The 17,732-nt window shown below is 42.8% G+C and overlaps 1 long non-coding RNA gene across 1 annotated transcript; it reads left to right on the forward strand.

The window, feature by feature from the left end:
• The first annotated feature begins 16,574 nt into the window (after positions 1-16,574).
• Positions 16,575-17,520, forward strand: LOC147032908 (uncharacterized). The gene is made up of 2 exons (XR_015055401.1): positions 16,575-17,106; positions 17,286-17,520. It is a non-coding gene; the product is annotated as an uncharacterized LOC147032908 (long non-coding RNA).
• The last annotated feature ends 212 nt before the right edge of the window (positions 17,521-17,732 follow it).

A 17,732-nucleotide genomic window follows, 5' to 3' on the forward strand; every position in this document is an offset into this window, starting at 1 on the left:
TCCCCATCCATTGGAACCATACTCTGTGCAGAGCGTTGGTGCTGCCTCACCAGTCTTCTTGGCTATTGGGCACACTCCTGGACGGGTCACGATTCCGACACAGGATACCAGCAAGCTGGCACTCATTTTTGCTGACCTTGGAAGGATGACAGGCAGAGTCAACCCCACCTGGTATTAAATCAACAGCTGAATGGGATTTGAACTCAGGATCCTCAGATCCCAAGCCCACCACCCTCACCATTAAGCCAGTACCAGGCATATTCAAGGTGATCTGTGCCTAAAAATTGTCATCTGAGTAATAAATGAGGATTTTATATGAAATCGTATGGATTCTGGGATTTTTTTGCTCACCCTGTAGTTCACCATTGGTTTATTCGAGTAGTTGATAGTACACTTCCTGGCCACTATAATGCTAATTATAATTCACAGACAGGTGTTTGTCTGTTTGTCGCGCTCCTCCTCCAACAGTTCTCGGCCAATTACATCCAAATTTGCTACATTCGATCAGCATGACCCAAATTAATGTATAGGGGTGTTTTTATCTTTACCGGTGGTCTTGGGGGTGGGGGAAAGGGGGGAGGTTGGGATACAAATTCTCTATGAAAAGGTGTATCGTGTCACTCCGCCTCCAGGAGGGGAAGGTACTACAAGTCTCCACCATTTACAGAACCATACGTATTCCTGTCCACACATTCTCCAATACATTGAGGTGTTTTGAATTTATAAGCAATAGTGTTTTTGCTTCATTTTTTTTTTGCCCCTATGGAGCTGTCAGTTGCATATGCACCATCCAAATAAAGGTATGCATGAGATGTACGTGTTGCATGCTGAGAACAATGGGCGGGTACTCTGCTAGAAGGACAAGGGTGCTCAGTGCCTTCAGTGATATCCAGATGGTGAGAGTCACGATTATTCAAGATGCTTTTCCCAGAGATAGACAGAGAACTGTTTGTGACTTACAGGCTGCAGCAAAGTAAAAATGTTCTAATGAGTAGATGGAATCTGATATTTCAAAAAAAATGTACACACAAAAATGTGTCATTCTTCTGAAACCATTCATAATTTCAAATAATTAATTTTAATCGACAAAGCGGCGTCATCATGTTATCCCACTCGTACAAGCACAGCATTGTTTTCATGATATTAATGTGCAATACAAAGCTTTGAATAAAGTTTATCACGTTCATTTGTATTGCTGGATCAAGAAATACAGAAAAAAGGATTGATTGAATCGGGTCTACTGAGTGGTGTTGAAAAAGGATTTATATAATACATACAGGGTGGGCCGAAAGAACAGCCCCATCCGGAAACATAAAAATATTTTCTATTAATAAAAATAATTTGATTATGGGTTTAATCATACATTTTTCACCACTTTCAGGAACAAATGATGATTAAAAAAAATGACAAGTCTGAAGACGATGATGGTTCACGAGCGGTATTTGATGATGTACATTGTTTCAGAAGTCAAGGATGAGACAATATGATAATGTTTGACCAAGATATAAAAATGATCAACATGATGTGGTACGAGTGACAGGTTATTACCTGCAAAATGTCTAAAACCCGGTTTCGTTCAACAACTTTAAAAATTTGACCTTTGCATAACCTTTAAAGGTCACAAAACAATGTTGTGGACATTAAAATAAGGAAACAGGGATACGTGCTATAGCTTATTGGAGTTAGTTCGTCGAAGAAGGTCGAAAACCCGGTTCGATTCCCACAACTTTGAAAATTTGACCTTTGTGAACTTTAAAGGTCAAATGTCAAGGATTATGACCTTTGGTGCAAAACTTCCTCTGGAACATTCCAGGAACAACATAACGTCATATAGGCTATATGGCATTTCGCACTCCTCGGATTATCCATACTTTGATGAAATCAGCGTAAAAACAAACTTAAAGGGGGCGCCACGGGCAAGGTGTTCGAGATAGAGCAAAATGGTTTCAAGACTTTAGGTGGGGAATGACTTCAAGATTATGCATAAGAAATATTATCATCCTAGCTCTCAAAGTTTGGGGGGGTCGTATGATTTATATGTCAAAATTCGCAATTTTCTAAGTTTGTGACCTTGTGACCTTGACCTTGGCCCAAAAATGAAAAATCGAGCTCCGTGGGACAATGCAGGTGCCATTGGGTTAACCGAATATCGAAACCCCTGTCAGATTCGACAAACCCCTCGGAGAAGATGTAAATTGAAATTGACTACCCCCTAAAAACACATGTTTTTTGGGCGTGGCTCTGCCCATAATGGGCACACCACGCCCATTCTCAGGAAAACACAACTAGATCATGATATAAACCTCCCACCCAAATTTTATCAGGATCGGATCAAAACCCACGGAGCTATGCTCGGGACAGACAGACAGACAGACAGACAGACAGACCAATAACGAATATAGTGGTCACTTACTGACTTGTGAACCAATACCAACATATCAATTTAATGGACAATGTGTAATTGAAGGAAATTTTCAAACAGGGCTATTTGTATTTCTCCTTGCAATCAGAAATGCTGTTGCTGCCTCCTTCTGACTGAGGCCCTGAACATGCAGTGTGTCGGAGAACAAATTCCACTTTTTCTTTGGGAGTGTACACTGTTGTATGTCCTGGTTCCACCATTTGTAAAATGTAATGCCTTGTTGGACTCCTGTGTCATCACAGCCTCAAACAAAACAGAAAAACTGGAATTATTTATGCATGCAGTATTTTATAGCAGAGCACTTTTGGACCGGCAGGAAGTTTTTGGATATCTTTGTAAACATATTGTTTTGTGGAAGGGGTTTGGGGGGAGATTCAATGGGAGATCATGATAAGACTTTAGCATGAGTTTGTGATCGTGTAGGTTAGATTCCCCTTGGAACAAAATATTTGTCAGAAGTAAGTCATCTTGTAAAATGTGCTCTGAGAGCAGTATAGAGTAAGAATGTGTTACATAAAACCTCCTGTTTTCAGACCCGGGTGAGGAATTGTGGGCACAGAAAGGCACAGAAAGCACGACATGCATTTATAGGGGACACCATCACGGACTGTTCAGCCAGCGCACTATAAACCATGTTGGTGAGGTTAGCTACGGAGACCTGGAGGGGGCCGAAACATTTTTGTTCAGGGCCGTCCCATCTGGCGTGACTGCACAAAAAAGGGACACCATCCACAGGCAGTGGCGGCCGATCATGCGATCCGCGCCTGTAAATGAGATCCCAGAGAGTTTAAGAGGGCTGTTCCCGATTATGCGTGCCAGTTGGAGTTGCACCCGAGAGGAAGAGACATCCTTCCTTCTGCTTGGCCACCATCTTCTCCTCTCCGAGCATCCTCAGCATCTCCCCCCCCCCCCGGCCGCACGTCTCCTTTGCCCATGCTAGCCATCACCATCATCATCATGGAGCCACCATTGACTCATGCTGCCACAAGCCCTCACCTGCCTCTTTATTCTTTGTGTACGAATCTGGTATTGCGGTGCCATTATTAGGTTATATTTATGTATTTTGTACATACGCTGACTGCGATCATGTCCCATCACCCCTATTTGTGTCTATCGACTGCTTCGTTCGTCCGGTCTTTTTTATAGCATTTTGTTGACCCTTGTCCCATTATTGTCTTAAAATAAACCATTTTCATTATAAGGAGAGTTCTCCACCTTTTTCCTTTCGTGCGCGAACACCACAATTTTCGGATCTTATTGGGTGAACCTTGGAGAATCTTAATATTAATTGAATGCAGTAGCCTGGTGTTGGCTTCGTGGTTAGGGTGGTGGCTTGGGATCCTAGGGTCCTGAGGTCAAGCCCCCTTGGGCTGCTGAATATAATACACCAGGAGCTTGACTCAGCCTGTCATCCTTCCAAGGTCGGCAAAATGAGTACCAGTGTACTGGTAAGGGGGACACTGCATCAGCAGCATAGCCGCGTCCCAACCAATGATGCATCCAGCAGCCACAAGCTGCACTCGATAGAGAAATTGAATGCAGTCAACAGTCACTTTACCATTTTTCGGTCATCAAAGGGGTCCTCTACCTCCAGCTCAGTCGGTCCATGTTAATGCCCTGACTAATGCGACAATATATATATATATATATATATATATATATATATATATATATATATATATATATATATATATATATATATATATGTGTGTGTGTGTATATATTTTACTTCATTTGTACAATTTTTTGAACAACCTCACGTGAAGTATTTGTTTCAAATTTAGAGGTGGGTGCAGGCTTTCCATGTTCCTCACAAAGTATTTGCCATAAGTATCTCCTTTTGTAACAACCTCTCTTTTTGTTTCATTCTTGCTGATGCATTCTTTTAATTATGGATGAAATAAAGTCAACAACATGAATCTATGTTATTATCGCACCTGCTCAACATCTTCTCACTACCTGTGATGACTTCATTCAAATGTCAGAGCTGAATAATAAATATAAGCTTTCACATTTAAGCACATACACTAATTGCATACGTATTATGTACATCGGTATGAAGTTTTTGAACTCCACACCTCCCATTTTCCACCCCATCCCTCACAATATGCCAGAGATGTCAACAAGTCACCTGAGCCATGTCTCAAGTTAAGTCTTAAGTCTTTGAGGGCATGTCTGAAGTCAAGTCGCAAGTCACAAAATTTGTGACTCAAGTCCAAGTCACCATCTCTGCAATGTGCCAACTTTTCTCATTACTGCTGTATCTTCCAAACTAAATTTCCAGTCTCCTTACAATGTACTCCAACATTTGCATACTCATACTCCAAGGTGGTATTTCTCAAATCCTCAATTTTCATCCCATTGACTTGAACTTTGAAGAGGATTTGCATGTCAGGTCACTGAATTCAACCACCAATTATTTTTGAGGTCAACATAGGCCAAAAGATCAACAAAGTCCCAAGGTCAACAACTAAGGTGGTATTTCTAAAATCCTCAATTTTCATCCCATTAACTTGAAATTTGAAGAGGATTTATGTTTCAGGTCACTGGCAGTGAATGGACCAATTCAACTAGTGTTCTTGAGGTCAACGTCGACCAATTCAACCAGTGAATTATTGTTGAGGTCAACATCAACCAAAAGGTCAACATAGGCCCAAGGTCAACAACTAAGGTTGTGTTTCTAAAATCCTCAATTTTCATCCGATTGACTTGAAATTTGAAGAGGATTTGCATATCAGGTCACTAAATTCAACCACCAATTATTTTTGAGGTCATCATAGGCCAAAAGATCAACATAGGCCAAAAGAACAATGTCGGCCAAAAAATCAACAAAAGCTAAATTTCTATTATTGTGAATTTTCATTCAATTGTCTTGAAATTTGAAGAGGAGTTGCATATTGGGTCATTGAATTCAACCATCAACTATTTAACATCAAATTTGTTTTATGGATTTTGCAAGTATCGTGCTCTGCATGACGTCTTCTTCCTGTTACTTGCAAAATCAAAGATTTTTCAAGTATATTGCTTAGTCGATTTTGTTATTCTGTCTGTTTGTTTGTCTGTTTGTCACCTACAGGTCACAATTCTAAATTGGTCTTCACGAAACCACAACACATGGTAGAATGCATAAGCAATAAGCCCATTGTTTTTGAGGTCAAAAGGTCAACAATTTAGGTGAGATTTCTGAAATCCTCCATTTTCCACCGATTAACATGAAATTTGAAGAGGATATATATTTCCGGTTACTGGATTCAACCAGTTAATTGTTCTTGAGGTCAACATCGACCAAAAGGTCAACATAGGGCCAAGATAAACAAGGTTGTTTTACGCAGCTTCCTTGGCTGGAGGAGTGTGGGAGGGGTCAATTTTATATATATATATATATATATATATATATATATATATATATATATATATATATATATATATATTCAATATATTATATATATATATATATATATATATATATATATATATATATATATATATATATATATATATATATATATATATATATATATATATATATATGTATATATATATTCAATTATATATACATATATATATATATATATATATATATATATATATATATATATATATTGTTATGGCACAGGATTTGAGGTGTGCCATGAGGGGAAGCACTCGAGTTTCTTCTGAACATCTGGTCCTGAAGCCGCCAAACACAGATAATTATGTGGTCCAATGGGCTGTTGTTCGAGCACAGTCGTAGCCACTTGACCTCGACTTCTGGCCTCGCAGGGTTATGCTTCGATGTTTCCGCCATACTTTTCTATTACCATGGCAACCTAACTAATGGACACACCCTTGGCGCTGCATCTGTTGATCTTCTGCTATGTGGATCAGATAAGTGCAGCACTGGTTAAGGGAGAAAATCAGGTGGGGTACAACTTCCCGCCTAACTGTGCTAATGAAGGTGTACACTAAGTCGGACCAATGAAGGAAAGAGCAACTGAGGCAGATTGGAAATAACAACAAACAATTATTTATTATTTACACACACACACACACACACACACACACACACACACACACACACACACACACACACACACACACACACACACACACATTATCATTAAAAGTGAGTATTTACAAACAAAAGCACAAAAGAGCAGATTTAACCTTAACACATCTTATGCAATCTTATTTACAAAAAAGACACATGGCCATCATTCAATTCATGGAGGAGAAGAAGACAAGAAGAACTGAGAAGAAAATAAAAGTATGGATTGTGGGGTCAACTCCTTCCCTCACCTCACACAGCCCAATGGGGCTATGCCAGTTCCACTATACAGTGGGGGAGGGGTGGAATGGATGGGGAAGATGGGCAGTGAAGTGGCGATGCAGTGTGATGGGATGTGCAGCCGCGTCTCTGAGGTATTCAGACCCAGAAGGTAAGTCCTCTCCAGTGTGCAGGATATGCGAACTGCAAGCAGCTCCGTTTCTGTTATAGTCCAAGAGCATTAGGTCAAAATAGGCCCTAACCTGGACATTTTTGGTAACAAGCTGATTTTTTCAGGATAGGTCCAGGAATATGTCTAGAATAACATACTAAAAGTCCTCATAAATCCTCCTTGAGCGTTTTCCGCAATCCAAGATGGCGTCCAAAATGGCCGCCTCTTCTGTTTTTCTCATAACTTTGCAAGCAGGTTTCCCCAAAACACACTTTAAATGTCTACATATATGTTTTGAAGTATGAGGAACTCATTAGAATACATCTTAAGAGATGCTGAAGCACGCAAGTACCAATAAGACCTCTTGAGTTCTTCCAAAAGTCCAGGCAGAAGCAGACGCCGACACCCTGATTGTCTCCACAGCACTAGCACTGGTAGAGTCAGAACATGTGCCAGTTGCTGTCGTTGGTACGGACACAGACTTACTGGTAATGCTAGTTGCTCGGGCAACCTCTTCCACAGATGTGTACATGCTATGCCGCAGTAATCCTGTCACGGTCTTCAACATTCATGAGATTCAGCATGCCATAGGGGACACAAGAAATCACTTGATGTTTCTTCATGCTGTGACGGGATGTGACACGGTCTCTGCGATCTATCGTCAGGGCAAGCGTAAAGCTTTCAACATGGTGCACAAGAAGCAGGACTACGACTTGCTGGATACCTTCACAAACAGTGGAAGCACCCATGACGAGGTGGAAAAAGCTGGGGAAGGCTTCATTCTTAAGCTTTATGGAGCCAGCAGTTTTGAATCTCTTGATGACTACCGTCACATCGCATACAAACGGGCAATCGGTCGCAGTTCCCTGAGTTCATCCTTTCAGCTAGAAAGTCTACCTCCAACTAGTGCTGCAGCAAAGCAACATTCATATCGCGCCTATCTTACCGTCCAGGAATGGATGGGTAACTCCTTATCTCCAACAGAATGGGGCTGGCGATTTCAGGACGGGACTCTTACCCCGGTAAAAACAGACATTGCTGTTGCACCCAACACTTTGCTGAACATGGTGGCATGTGGGTGTAAACCAGATGGTTGCAGAAGCATGACATGTAGCTGCAAGAAACTTGGGCTCTTTTGTACCTCAATGTGCAGTAAATGCAGTGGTCTCAATTGCAACAATACAGCACCAACTCTTATAGATGCCGACGATGATATTACCCCAACTTCAGAGGACATCAACATTGAAGATACAGCATCCGACGATGAAGACAATGACTGATGCAACTAGGTGTGTGCATGCTTAAGGTAAAGATTCATCTGAAACTTTTGAGGTTTGAATCTCTAGCATGATCTTGTTTTGAATGTCTTTGCCTCTTGAAACAGGCTAAAACAGCAGTGTGTTGATAAGTGGCGGACATTTTGAGCACCATTTGAATTTCAGAAAGAACTTCAGCGGTTTTATTGTTTCCTTTGTACTTCAAAGTATCTGAATGAGTTCCTTATTTCTCAAGACATAATATATTTAGAGATTTAAAGTGCATATTGAGGTAACTTAGTCACAGGGTCATGAGAAAAACAGGAAATTGCAACCATCTTTGGCACCATTTTGGATTTTGGGACTAGTTCAAGTAGTTTTATTGGTATAGATATGCATGTTTCAAATCTGCGAATAAGAATTTATCTAGATTCCTTGACTCCCATAGCATATATAAAGACATTTTAGTGTGCTTTATTGGGTTACTTAGTTGCAGAGTTATGAGAAAACAACAACAGGAAAAGGGGCATTTCGGGCGCCATTTTGAATTTCAGGATGAGCTCAAGTGTTTTTATTGGTAAATGCGTGTTTTTGAAAAATTCCCAATAAGTATATGATTCATTTCATTGAGTCGCAAAACATATATTAAGACATTTAAAGTGCGTGTTGAAGTACCTTGGTGTAAAACCAGAAATGGCAGCAATTTCAGACGCCATTTTGGATTTCTGAAAGAGCTTAAGCGGTTTTATTCGTTTTTGTGTGTTTCAAAATCTTCCGATATGTATTGTATTGAGTTCCTTATACTTCAAAACATATGTGTAGACATTTAAAATGTGTTATAGGTAAACCTACTTGCAAAGTTATGAGAAAAACAGGAAATGGCGGCCATTTTGGACGCCATTTTGGATTGCGGAAAACGCTCAAGGAGGATTCATGAGGACTTTTAGTATGTTATTTCACACACATTCCTGGACCTTTCCTGAAAAAATCAGCTTGTTACCAAAAATGTCCAGGTTAAACCCTAATGCTCTTGGACTATTATGCCTGCAGGACCAGCAGATCACCATGAACCAAACCACTTTCTGGGCTTTCTTCCTGCCATGCTCTGCACTATGAGCTCTTTTCTTCTCATCTCACACTCTGCGCACCTTCCTCCTCCTCTCCGTACAAGCTTATAGGACACAGACAAGGACCAGGTCAGAGCTCCCAGGACACAGCCCTCTCCCAGAAACACAAGGACCAGCTCCAAGCTTCTTTCTCCTCACAGGACATGACTTTCTCCCCGTCTCATCTCATGCAAGCCTCACTGTCATTGGTGTGCATCCGATGTGGGCATGTTGATGATGCAGCTTATGGATAAGTCCCACTATTTCTGAGGGAACTTCAATGCAGCCCTCACCCCTCTTCTCACCTGCAAAAGATGCAGAAGGTGTCCCACCTTCTGCGTGCGAATGTTCCAATCTACAGTGTGCACTGTATCATGCATGTGAGGTGTGCCGCACTTTATTATGTATGGGAAAAATGTTGCACATCATGCCACGGACATACATGCGAGAAGGGACAAAGGCCAATATGGTGAAGATACTCCAATCGGGCTGAAGGATTAATGACCACAGACGGACTGAGGGAAGACCGACCGGCTGCGGGGTTGAAGGTAAGACCGATGGGGTGAATAAGGGGTTGTTGAATTGAAGTTTGATGAAGGAGGGTTATTGGGAGATTGCGAAAAGCAGCGGGGGGGAATGTTGGAACAGGCCGATGGGGTGAAGGAGAGATTGTAAGTAGCAAAGGGTTCAGAACGGACCTATGGGGTATTGAAAGAAAGATTGAAAGGAGCAGAGGGTGTAGGGAAGACATCACACCAGGTAAACACAAACTAACCTCAAGTTTGTGCAAGGGGCAAAGGTCGACCTACACATCAACTATTGAAAAAACTTATCCTCGGGTCTCCTACATGCCTATGTATGCTCTCCCCTGGGATGCATTTCCAAAACCATGTTTGTCTTTTTTTGAAGAAGAAGAAAAAGGCACATCCAACCAAAAATGTAACTATATCTACTCTGTTAAGTTAAGTAATAAGCTAGAGCAAACCTGGTCTCAGGCAGCATTTCACCTATTTCCCAGTTAGGTTCCTCAGGCCAATAGACCCCGCGTCTCGGCATGTGTCTGCTTTGAATTTTTAGTTTTTGCTTTTGTATCAGAGTTGTGTATTGTCTGGGTATGTCCACATTCTCCCCAGATAGACCACCCTCTCGGCTCTCGACGTTGCATGCTTCCAGTATCAATCACGACGAAGACTGAATTCCATTTCTTACCCATTTACCATAACACTTGAGCCACTGGTTTAGTAATTTTTCTTATCGACATATTAGATCACAAAAGCATGTTACTATGGACCAACACCCAAAAGGAACAGTTTGCAATGGTCAGTCATGTGGATTTCACATGTTCACATTAACGCCTTGAACAGCAATGTTTCTCCCATCATAGTTTCATAAGCAGGCCAAAATAGTTGATATGAAACATGTAAAGAAAACAAAAAAAATCCTGACTTCAATCCAAAAGGGCATCATGAATGGAAGGGTGCTGAAAATACTAACACTGTCACTGGGAGAGATTTGAAGCAATGTTTGAAGTTAAACCAACTGTTCAAATAAAAATAATTTTGAAAGCAAGTAAAGACAGAAAGATTTGGAATAATAAAGCAGAAAGAAGAATGGCAAGCTGAGATAAAAGGGATCCAAAGCATCGACACACATACATTGGGCTCTTTCATACTAATTTAGAACTTACACTGGACCGAGATTGTGGCTTGAAATTTCATAAACACGAGCAGTGCCTGTCTTTCCCAACACTGACTGGTTTAATCAATGGGGAGCACGTTGCACTTGACAAATATATTGCATGTCTATCTGTGAATCTCATTAAGGATGTAAAATGAAGTGAAAAACATGAGAAAAAAGTTCTTTCACGACATGTAGTTGTTGTTTTATTGCTGCTGTAGCTGTCTGTGCTGGTTTCCTTGGGGTGCTCCTTCCGTGTACTATTATATATTTACCTCCGCCACCAAAGGTGAAGGAGATTATGTTTTCGCACCGCTCTGTCTGTTTGTTGCTTGTCAAAGAAAAATGTTTTTTTGACAAGTATGTTAATCGCCTCCGTTGTTTTTGTGTGTTTGTGTGTGTGTGTGTGTTTTTTTGTGTTTCTTTGTCTGTTTGTTTGTTTGTTTGCTCGCCTCCAGCCCAAACCGCTCAGCCAGTCGATCTGAAATTTTTAGAGATTAATGTCACCGTCGTTGAGACGGTCATGTATTGAAGTTTAATAAAATTTGGTCAACCGAGAAGGTCTACACCGGCCAATTTGAGCCAAATTTTCTAAAGTCCTCAAATTTCATCTGATGGACTTGAAATTTGAACAGGATTTGCACATCCATCCATTGGGACCATACTCTGTGCAGAGCGTTGGTACTGCCTAAGCAGTCTCCTTGGCTATTGGGCACAATCCTGTATGGGTCACCACTCCGACACAGGATACCAGAAAACTGGCACTCATTTTGCCAACCTCAGAAGGATGACAGGCAGAGTCAACCCCACCTGGTATTTATTCAACAGTTGAGTGGGAATGGAACTCAGGACCCTCGGATCCCAAGCCCACCAATAAGTTGGGTAGGTGACATGAACAAGCCTACTGCATTTTGGTCCAGTTCCAGATGCCGCCTATCAGTAGGATACAACACATAAACAACACAACACAACACAACACAACACAACACAACACAACACAACACAACACAACACAACACTGTTCAGCCTGCTGGAGGTATGTGTTCTACCGAGTGCCGTTCCGTTCTAGTTATCCAATGCTTTTTGAAAGTCTAGACACACAGCAGGCCATGTCCACTATCCTCATTAAGAGAGAAACCACTATACCTCCTACAACTCCATTAAAGTTGTTAAACATGATCTCCCTTTCATAAGTCTGTGACGACTTTTCGTAAATCCGTGGTTACCATTAGTAAATCCACGATTTAGTAAATTGTGATTATTCATCCGATTGACTTGAAATTTGAAGACCATTTGCATATGAGGTTGCTGAACTCAACCACCTATTATTTTTGAGGGCAACATCGACCAAAAGGTCAACGTGGGCCAAATTTCTAAAATTCTCAATTTCATCCGATTGACTTGAAATATGAAGAGCATTTTCAGATCAGGTCAACGAATTCAACCACCTATTAATTTAGAGGTAAACATAGGTAGATAGCATGGGCTTTAAATGCTCCCACTCGGTTTTATATGGAATCCGGTGGTTAAAAAGAAAATGTTGCTGTTTCATCACATTTTATTGCCCTTCCCTTCCCCTCCCCTCATGCTAACTTCCATTCCCCCCTCACACTACCTTCCCTTCCCCCCCTCACACTGCCTTCCCCTCCCTTCGTGTTGCCTTACCTTCCCCTCTCGCTGCCTTACCATCTCTCACACAACATTCCTTTCCACTCACACTGCCTTTCCTTCCCATCACTCTGCTTTCCCTCCCCCTCCCCTCACACATACCTGCTCACAAACCCCTCCCTTCTCCACCCCCCTGGACATCTTCTGGTGGTCTCTGCATGCTGTATTAACATGCTGTTTTAACGTACCCCATTTTGTTAAATTCCATACTACCCCCCCCCCCTTTCCTCCTCCACAAGTCCCACCACCAAAAATAAGTCGAGAACCATTTCCCCCTCAACTCCTACTAAACACAAGTCCAGAACCCCTTCTCCCCTCCCCACTTCCCCCCTCCTCTCTTGCACATACTCCTCACTCCCACACCCCTCCCTGAGTGTATCGCTACTTTTGGTGAGGCATCGCTCTCTCTCCCCCTTTCTTCGCTCTTCCCCTCTTTCTTGCTCACCTCTCCTCACTCCCCCACCCCTCCTCGCCCCCTTCCTCTCTCCCTCCCTTCTCGCGACTTCCTCTCCCTCCTCTCAACTCCCCCTCTCACTCCCGCCCTCCTCTCTCTCTCCCTCACTCTTTATCCCCACTCCTCCCCCAATAATATTCCCATCAGTGAAGTGATGGGTTGAATTTGCTCATTACAAAGTAGATAACAAAAACAATAATAACATTAAAACACAGCATAAATTATTTAATACTAATAATATTCACAACAATAACAAGAACAAGCTCGAATGAACTAAGATCCTCGTCCTCTTAATGATGACGTCATAGAAACGAATATGACGTCATCGTGATGTATCAGGTTTGAGATAAATTATCTGTGCTAATGCCCGGCTTGATTCCCGCAAATAAAATTCAAACAGCCTGCCGAGTTTCGGAGATAATGTTATAGGCGATTTCCATTAGCGGCGATATTATGACGTCAACTCTTTTCCAGGAAGAATTTCCAAATCGGAGATGGTTACTGTCTGCGCGTGGGCTTTCTGCATATACATGGCAAGTTTCACGAAGATCCGATGAAAACTCTGGGTTGTGAAACAAAAAATGTCAAAAAATAGGAATGATGTCATAAAAATTGATATGACGTCATAGTGATGTATCATACATGCGGTAATTCATCTCTGCTAATTGCCCTGTTCGATTCCCGCAAACAGAATTCAAAAAGCTTGCCTAGTTTCGGAGATAATTTTTTAGGCGATTTCCATTAGCGGAGATATTTTGACGTCATGACTTTTTTTCTTGGATGAATTTTCAAAATCGGAGATGGTTATTGTCTGTGCAGGGTATTTTTACATATATATGCCAAGTTTCAGGAAGTTTCGATGAAAACTGTGGGGTGTGAAACAAAATAGTCCACAAGAACAACAACGTGAGTAAGACTTGGAGATCCTCCACGAGGGTCTAAAAAGAGCAATCAGAGATTGCAGACCCTTTCCACGACTTATTTTGTGTGGTGTTTGTGTAGTTTTATGTAATGTATTTTGTGTGGTGTTTGTGTACTGGTGTGTTTCATAAATAACTGGAAGGACACTCGATAGAGCACATGCCTCCACCACGTAATGCCTGATCCACGAGAACATATCGGACCCAATACATTTTTGAAATATCATGTTGTACTGTACTACATCGTTTTTGGCCCAATCTCTCAATGGTGAAGAATTACTGGAAGAATTAAATAATTCTCGTATCCAGATCCGGATTTGGATCTTCACCAAAATCGAATCAATTCGTCGTAGTCACACACACACGACGTGTCCACCAAGTTTCGTTCGAATCCATCCATAATATTTTGATAAATCTTTCAATGGTGAGGAATCATTTTAAAAGTTCTCAGATCCGGATCCGGATTTGGAGCTTCACTAAAATTATGCATTGCTGTCCTTGGCCCATCACCTACATCAGCAAAACAATTCAGAACGATTGCTTGAAAACTATGGTCAAAATCGTGTGACAAACAGACAGACAGGATAGACAGACAAGCACACCTGTCGAATTTTTTTTTCGCCAAGACACAGACAAACGGACCCAAATGCAACACCCTCTCCTCCTGGCAAAGGTAATAATAGTAGTTTCATTTGGTGATAGTAACAACAAATGTATACTCCCCAACCTGGCCCAAGCTCATCTGGGCTTGGTGAAAAGGCAAACTAATGCTCAAGAAGGAAGGTAGGCAACAAGGCCGAGATTGGTGAAAGGCAAACTAGTGCTCAGGCAGAAAGGTAGGCAACAAGGCCGAGATTGGTGAAAAGGCAAACTAGTGCTCAAGCAGGAAGGTAGGCAACAAGGTCGTGATTGGTGAAAAGGCAAACTAGTGCTCAGGCAGAAAGGTAGGCAACAAGGCCGAGATTGGTGAAAAGGCAAACTAGTGCTCAAGCAGGAAGGTAGGCAACAAGGTCGTGATTGGTGAAAAGGCAAACTAGTGCTCAGGCAGAAAGGTAGGCAACAAGGCCGAGATTGGTGAAAAGGCAAACTAGTGCTCAGGCAGAAAGGTAGGCAACAAGGCCGAGATTGGTGAAAAGGCAAACTAGTGCTCAGGCAGAAAAGTAGGCAACAAGGCCGAGATTGGTGAAAAGGCAAACTAGTGCTCAAGCAGGAAGGTAGGCAACAAGGCCGAGATTGGTGAAAAGGCAAACTAGTGCTCAGGCAGAAAGGTAGGCAACAAGGCCGAGATTGGTGAAAAGGCAAACTAGTGCTCAAGCAGGAAGGTAGGCAACAAGGTCGTGATTGGTGAAAAGGCAAACTAGTGTTCAGGCAGAAAGGTAGGCAACAAGGCCGAGATTGGTGAAAGGCAAACTAGTGCTCAAGCAGGAAGGTAGGCAAGAAGGCCGAGATTGGTGAAAGGCAAACTAGTGCTCAAGCAGGAAGGTAGGCAAGAAGGCCGAGATTGGTGAAAGGCAAACTAGTGCTCAGGCAGAAAGGTAGGCAACAAGGCCGAGATTGGTGAAAGGCAAACTAGTGCTCAGGCAGAAAGGTAGGCAACAAGGCCGAGATTGGTGAAAAGGCAAATTAGTGCTCAAGCAGGAAGGTAGGCAACAAGGCCGAGATTGGTGAAAGGCAAACTAGTGCTCAGGCAGAAAGGTAGGCAACAAGGCCGAGATTGGTGAAAAGGCAAACTAGTGCTCACGCAGGAAGGTAGGCAACAAGGCCGAGATTGGTGAAAGGCAAACTAGTGCTCAGGCAGAAAGGTAGGCAACAAGGCCGAGATTGGTGAAAGGCAAACTAGTGCTCAGGCAGAAAGGTAGGCAACAAGGCCGTGATTGGTGAAAAGGCAAACTAGTGCTCAAGCAGGAAGGTAGGCAACAAGGCCGAGATTGGTGAAAAGGCAAACTAGTGCTCAGGCAGAAAGGTAGGCAACAAGGCCGAGATTGGTGAAAAGGCAAACTAGTGCTCAAGCAGGAAGGTAGGCAACAAGGCCTAGCTTGGTGAAAGGCAAACTAGTGCTCAAGCAGGAAGGTAGGCAACAAGGCCGAGATTGGTGAAAGGCAAACTAGTGCTCAAGCAGGAAGGTAGGCAACAAGGCCGAGATTGGTGAAAGGCAAACTAGTGCTCAGGCAGAAAGGTAGGCAACAAGGCCGAGATTGGTGAAAGGCAAACTAGTGCTCAGGCAGAAAGGTAGGCAACAAGGTCGTGATTGGTGAAAGGCAAACTAGTGCTCAAGCAGGAAGGTAGGCAACAAGGCCGAGATTGGTGAAAGGCAAACTAGTGCTCAAGCAGGAAGGTAGGCAACAAGGCCGAGATTGGTGAAAGGCAAACTAGTGCTCAGGCAGAAAGGTAGGCAACAAGGCCGTGATTGGTGAAAAGGCAAACTAGTGCTCAAGCAGGAAGGTAGGCAACAAGGCCGAGATTGGTGAAAAGGCAAACTAGTGCTCAAGCAGGAAGGTAGGCAACAAGGCCGAGATTGGTGAAAGGCAAACTAGTGCTCAAGCAGGAAGGTAGGCAACAAGGCCGAGATTGGTGAAAGGCAAACTAGTGCTCAGGCAGAAAGGTAGGCAACAAGGCCGAGCTTGGTGAAAGGCAAACTAGTGCTCAAGCAGGAAGGTAGGCAACAAGGCCGAGATTGGTGAAAGGCAAACTCGTGCTCAGGCAAAAAAGTAGGCAACAAGGCCGTGAAGACCAATGAATATTTGTTCCAATGGACCAACGGGCCCATTCGTTCCTCTAAGATATCGTGCCAGCCCGAGATTATGGAGGAACAGTCAAATGCTGTGAATAGTCGGCCTTGAGCCGGCTCTGCAGGGAAATGCGAGGGGAGGGGACAGGGAGACAGACTTGTGGGAAATGTCGGGTTGTGAGTCGGAGGGGGCATCGTCGTCAGAGTCCGGATTAGTCCGCAGATCAAGTTCAAGGTATGTGCATCGAGTGTGACGCATTCTTGGCCTACTCCTGCGGAATGCGCCGTTCTGCTTGGGTTACCAGGAAACGCAGCTGTGTATACTTTACCCGCCCGAAAAACGCCTTCCAGTTCCAGGGATTTGCGACGCAAGAGCGCGTTTGCATAACACCAGATACGTCGGTGCATCGTACAGTCAACTGCGACGGGCGCACGATGCGCCACAGACGCCAACACTGTGAGTTTGCTCCCACAAGTTGCTGCGAATGAGCCTTTTGTAAGGTGACCTCGTGACTTGGCACAAAGTACCATTGTTCTTTGAAGTGTTTGTGTCTGTTTCGGTAATTAGTGACTGGCCGGTGTTAATTTCTGAGAGCTGTTGTTTTTTTTTTCTTCTCCCCCTTACACTGCACGCAGATGTCTGGAGTGAGGCCAAAATAAAGCCACTTTGAGGCCGATCCGTTGGAGGAAGTTAGATCGATGACGAGAGTTAAAATCCAGTCTTTCCCTCCTCCCTCCACCCGCACATAACATCCTCACTATTCATCAGAATTTTAATCGTTAGATTATATCCAGACTGGCCCTAATAACCTTGTTCATTATTTGAGAAATTAAAACTTTGGGCTCAACAGCTGGGTGAGTAAAGACCTGAGCTGAAAGTGTCATTATTATTACTATTTTTTTTGTATACATTGTCGAGGCTCATATAAGAGCTAACGCACAACACACAGCAAGGGGGCATGAGACAAGAGGAGCGGGAGAGGGAAGGACAAAACAGTGGGGAACAGAGACATTAGGAGATCTGTGGAAGGAAGAGGGATGGGGCAGGGAGCATGGGGAATACAAGATGGATATTACAGGGAC

This window comes from Eptatretus burgeri, chromosome 2 (assembly GCF_056783735.1).
Source record: "Eptatretus burgeri isolate ZD-2024b chromosome 2, Ebu_testis_v1, whole genome shotgun sequence".
NCBI classification, from domain to species: Eukaryota; Metazoa; Chordata; class Myxini; order Myxiniformes; family Myxinidae; genus Eptatretus; species Eptatretus burgeri.